Below are 6,000 nucleotides of genomic sequence, written 5' to 3'. Positions count from 1 at the left end.
CCTCTGCAAGGTGATTAGTACTTCAGTCTCCACTGGTTTCTCTGAGGGGGCTGTGTCAGTGGCGGTCTCGTTGCAAAACTAAGACGGTATCTATCGAGTTTCTCCGCGGAGTTGTTTGAGGAAGTAAAGAGAGGAAGGTTCCACACCACTCTCTCACTTGAGTATCTTACCTCGTTATTTTCAGATCTCATTTAGCTCTTTTGTAGCTTTGGCAACTATGTGTGTTTTCTATACCTGTCCACTCCTCTCCCTGTAGGCTTTACAGACGCTCCACACCCCTTGGCTGCAACCCTTCTAATTTAGTGTACCCTGCGGGCACAACCCATGTTAAATTCCTGGTCTCTGGCAGCGTTTGGAACTGCCGATCTGCGGTCAAAAATGCAGAGTTAATCTAAGCCTATGATGCCCTACAGTCCCTTGACTTTTTCGCCCCGACGGAGACATGGATCGCCCCAGAGAACGTTTTCGCTCATAGTCCGAGCGTATCTGGTCGTCGCGGTGGTGGCACAGGGCTACAAAATTCTCCTATGTGGAGATTTTCTCTTTTCTCCCTCACTCACCTGTCCAACTCCTCATTTGAATTCCTTTCTGTCACAGGCAGGTGTCCACTCAAGCTTAAAATTGTAGTCATCTTTCGCACCACCAGGTGTCCTTAGAGTTCCTCAAATTACATTGACACCCTGATAAGCTCATTTCCTGACAATGGCTCACCGCTCTTCGTACTTGGCGACTTCAACCTCCCAATGTCTGACTTCGATTAATTTCTTTCAACTCTTTCTTTACCCTCCTTGCCTCTTTTGACCTCATCCTTTCCCAGTCCCCTCCCACTTTCACAGTGCCCTCCCACTCACAAGGCAGCAGCGTAGCCTAGTGGTTAGAGCGTTGGACTAGTAACCGGAAGGTTGCAAGTTCAAACCCCCGAGCTGACAAGGTACAAATCTGTCGTCCTGCCCCTGAACAGGCAGTTAACCCACTGTTCCTAGGCCGTCATTGAAAATAAGAATATGTTCTTAACTGACTTTCAGGTAAAGGTAAAAAAAAAAAAAAGAAGGCAATATGCTTTACCTCATCTTTACTAGAGGCTGTTCACCTACTAATCTCATTGTAACCCCCCCCCACTCAGCCCTATCCAGATGGTCGCAATCTACGCTCTCTTTCCCACTACTCTGCCCTTTTCTATCCTATCATTTCTCCCTTCTGCTAAATCCTTATCCATCCTGTCTCCTGATCCTGCCTCTTCGACTTTACTCTCCTCCCTCTCTGCATCCTATCTCTCACTGTCCCCTTTCCTCCAAGGCCAGCTCGGCCCTCCACTCCTGCTCCATAGCTGATTGATTCATTGCGAGCCTACAGAACGGTGCTTGGGCAGCTGAGTGATAATGGAGGAAAATTAAACATCCGGAGGACCTATTATCCTTTCACTCCCTGATCTCTACCTTCTTTTCCTCTGTATCTGCTGCTAAAGCCACTTTCTACCACTCTAAAATTCAAGCTTCTGTCTCTAACCCTAGGAAACTATTTTCCACCTTTTTCTCCCTCCTTAATCCTCCACCCCCTACCTCCTTCCATATGACTTTGTCAACCACTTTGAAAAGAAGGTTGACAACATCCGCTCCTCATTCACTCAGCCAATTGAGTCCACTGGTCCCACTGACACAGAAATACCCTACGCCTTGACCTCTTTCGCCCCTCTCTCTCCAGATGAAATCCTGGAACTAATGAGGTCCGGCTTCCCGACAACCAACACCATCCCCTCCTCCTTTCTCCAGACCATCTCTGGAGAACTTCTCCCATTCCTCACTTCCCTCATCAACTCATCCCTGACCACAGGATGTGTCCCCTCTGACTTAAAAACAGCTCAAGTGCTCCCCTCCGCAAGAAACCAACACTCCTCTGACATCAAACATCTTTATTTCCTTTCCAAAACACTTCAAGACGGGTCATTCAACCGAGACTGCTCTTGTCTGTGTCAGAGGCTCTCCGTACTGCCAAAGCTGATTCTCTTTCCTCTGTGCTCATCCTCCTAGATCTATCCTCTGCCTTCAACACTGGGGACCATCAGATCCTCCTCTCCACCCTCTTAGGGTTGGGTATCTCAGGCTCTGCACACTCTTGGATTGTATCCTACCTAGTAGGCCGATCCTACCATTTGACGTGGAGAAGACCTGGGTCTGCACCACATACTCTCACTACTGGTGTGCCCCAGGGCTCGTTTCGATTCGTCCGTGAAGAGAACACTTCTCCAGTGGCCATCAAAGGTGAGCATTTTCCCACTAAAGTCGGTTACGGCGCAAAACTGCAGTCAGGTCAAGACCCTAGTGAGGACGTTGAGCACGCGATGAGCCACCCTGAAATGGTTTCTGATAGTTTGTGCAGAAATGATTCAGCTGTGCAAACCCATAGTTTCATCAGCTGTCCGTGTGGCTGGTCTCCGACGATTCCGCAGGTGAAGAAACCGGATGTGGTCCTGGGCTGGCATGGTTACACGTGGTCCGTGGTTTGAGGCCGGTTGGACATACTGCCAAGCTCTCTAAAATGATGTTGGAGGCAGCTTATGGTGAACATGACATTTTCTGCCATTTTCTACCTCTGATTGACATTCATGCAGTCAGCATGCCAATTTGCATGCTCCCTCAAAACTTGAGACCAATGTGGCATTGTGTTGTGTGACAAAACTGCATATTTGAGTGGCCTTTTATTGTCCCCTGCACAAGGTGCACCTGTGTAATGATCATGCTGTTAATCAGCTTTTTGTTATGTCACACCTGTCAGGTAGATAGATTATCTTGGTTCAGCATACATGTGTTCTAACTTAAGAAATTATTTGTTATTTTACAATTGGACAATGTTTGTTCCCTGCATATAAAACCATGAAGTCTACTGGAAATTGCAATTTTGATGGCTCACACAGTGAGCTTACTGTACATGGAAAGCTGGCGTGCATGAAGTTGTACTTCATGTTTTAGTATGGAAAATGTCTGTGAGGGTTTTATAGCCACAATTACTATCTTCATAGAATAAACATGTAATTTCATCAATTAAATGTAGAAAAACGTATTTGAGTGAACTTGATCAATTCAACACTTGAAACAGAAAGTGAATTCTCTCACTCTCTCTCCGGTTTTAGCTTGCGGCTATCACTGTCTGGCTGGCTAGCTTTAGGTAATTTACTATCCCATACCAGTGACAAACTTGGCTATCGACATATGGTAGTGCACAAACAAAAAATCTAGCTCACTTATTTTGCAAGCCAAAAATGTATTCAGAAACGGAGGAAGAGGATAGCTAGCTATAGCATTTTTTAACTAGGCAAGTCAGTTAATTAAGAACAAATTCTTATTTTCAATGATGGCCTAGGAACAATGTGTTAACTGCCTTGTTCAGGGGCAGAACAACAGATTTTTACTTTGTCAGCTCAGGATTCGATCTTGCAAGCTTCCGGTTACTAGTCCAATGCTCTAACCACTTGGAAACCCTGCCGCCCCAACTGTTAGCTGATGCCTCTTCAACAAGAGGCAACTATGACAAGGTTGATCCTAAGATAAAAAATAATACATTTGACCTTTTAACAAAATCCCATCCAAAGAAAGCCTGTCTCCCGGACTGACCCCAAATCTACGATCAGATGCATGACCAAATCGTCACACTTCAATGTAGCCCGCAGGCAGGCTCTATAGAAAACTGAGACATCCACAGGGCAGACAAAAAAAGGCTCCCAAAACACAACTCATGCTGTAAGCTCCATAAATAAACTGTCTGCTTTAAATAAAACCTGTCTGCTTTCCCCCGAAATGCCAGCAGATCGCGATTGATTACATTTCCAATTGAATACATTTTGCGATTGAATACATTTCCCGACTCTGGGATGCTGGTCGTTTCCAGCTACAATAGTCATTTACAACATTAAACATGTCTACACTGTATTTCTGATGAATTTGATGTTATTTTAATGGACAAAAAAATGTGCTTTTCTTTCAAAAACAAGGACATTTCAAAGTGACCCCAAACTTTTGAACGGTAGTGTATGTATGTATGTATGTATGTATGTATGTATGTATGTATGTATGTATGTATGTATGTATGTATGTATGTATGTATGTATGTATGTATGTATGTATGTATGTATGTATGTATGTATGTATGTATGTATGTATGTATGTATGTATGTATGTATGTATGTATGTATAGCACACAGTGTCCTCCATCATACTTAAATGGAAGAAGTTTGGAACCACCAAGACTATTCCTAGAGCTGGTCGCCCGGCCAAACTGAGCAATTGTGGGAGAAGGGCCTTAGTCGGGGAGGCAACCAAGAACCCGATGGTCACTCTGACAGAGCTCCAGAGTTACTCTGTGGAGATATGGAGAACATTCCAGAAGGTCAACAATTTCTGCAGCACTCCACCATTTATGATAGAGTGGCCAGAATGAAGCCACTCCTCAGTAAAAGGCATATGACAGCCCAACCAAGAGTTTGCCAAATGGCACCTGAAGACTTTCAGACCATGAGAAACAAGATACTCTGGTCTTATGAAACCAAGATTGAACCTGGCACCATCCCTACAGTGAAGCATGGTTGTGGCAGCATCCTGCTGTGGGGATTTTAACGGGACTTAAAAAGACCAGTCAGGATCGAGGGAAAGATGAACGGAGCAAAGTACATAGTGATACTTGGATGAAAACCTGCTCCAGAGCGCTCAGGACCTCAGACTGGGGCGAAGGTCCACCTTCCAACAGGACAACGACCCTAAGCACACAGCCAAGTGGTCTCTGAATATCCTTGCGTGTCCAAGTCAGAGCCCGGACTTGAACCCGATCGAACATCTCTGGAGAGACCTGAAAATAGATGTGCAGTGACGCTCCCCATCCAACCTGACAGAGCTTGAGAGGATCTGCACAGGAGAATCTCCCCAAATACAGGTGTACCAAGCTTGTAGCGTCATACCCAAGAAGACCCAAGGCTGTAATCGCTGCCAAAGGTGCTTCAACAAATTACTGAGTAAAGGGTTTGAATACTTATGTAAATTTGATATTTCTGTTTTTGGGAAAATGTCTAAAAAGGCAAGTCAGTGAAGAATAATTTCTTATTTACAATGAATACCTACCCTGGGCCAAGTGTGCACCGCCCTGTGGGACTCCCAATCATGGCCTGATGTGATGCAGCCTGGTTTCGAACCAGGTACTGCAGTGACCCCTTGTGCCAAAGCTGACATTCTTAATGTTCTCGTTTCATTACCCCTCAGTTTACTGCCTCTGTCGCAGCATGTCTGCCATCAGTCTCCAAGCATTCCAAAACAGAGGTGGATGAATAGGCCTGTATAAATATAATTGCAAAGTCTGTGGATTGGCTGTTGTGTGGAAGATAATAATTTGATATGGTACCATCCCAAATAGACAGGCCTTAAAACCAGCATTCAGCCAAAATGGTTGAGGTAGGCCTATAATGTGCGTGTGAGAGAGAGATTTGTACTGATTTTTGTATTGATTTTATTCATTACAGGGAAGAGGATATTTTTGTATGTATTTCTATTGATAAAAGGAAAGGATAGGGCGGTAGCTCCTATCTCACGGATGCGTAGGGCTTTAGTGACGTAGTACGCATGTCTTCTTGCAGTGCGCGCTCGGCCTGTCAATGCAGAGAGATTGTAGTGAATTCCGTGAGGTCATGTTTTGTAGCAGGACAACAGAATAGCCATCATTTATTATCCAAATAATTCAACTTAATTAATCTTCGAGGACTCGGACTTTTGTGGCTAATCCAGAACTGACATTCTGTATTTTGTTGACGGAGGTAAGCCTTATGTTTCCGCGCCGCTGTCCATGGTATTGTTTAGCTGTGGGGGAGGGTCGTTTTCGCCGCACCGCACACAATTGACAGATGCTGTTTGTTGGAAATAGATTAGAATTGTGCAATTTATTCTATCATATTTAGCTAAAAGCACAACGTGTCCAGGATTTAATGTTGCTGGTCCACGATGATTTCGATTGTTGGATTGGCAT

General features: G+C 44.6%; 1 protein-coding gene across 4 annotated transcripts in view; it reads left to right on the top strand.

The window, feature by feature from the left end:
* The first annotated feature begins 5,620 nt into the window (after window positions 1-5,620).
* LOC118369466 (mitogen-activated protein kinase 8) overlaps window positions 5,621-6,000 on the top strand; it is a 31,186-nt gene continuing 30,806 nt past the window's right edge. For all 4 annotated transcript variants that reach the window (XM_035753857.2, XM_035753859.2, XM_035753856.2 and 1 more), the window contains exon 1: window positions 5,621-5,791. The gene's annotated coding sequence lies outside the window, so the exon portion shown is untranslated. The remainder of the gene's footprint in view (window positions 5,792-6,000) is intronic.

Source organism: Oncorhynchus keta, chromosome 36, assembly GCF_023373465.1.
Source record: "Oncorhynchus keta strain PuntledgeMale-10-30-2019 chromosome 36, Oket_V2, whole genome shotgun sequence".
Classification (NCBI taxonomy): Eukaryota; Metazoa; Chordata; class Actinopteri; order Salmoniformes; family Salmonidae; genus Oncorhynchus; species Oncorhynchus keta.
This window is presented reverse-complemented; position numbering and strand designations above follow the sequence as displayed.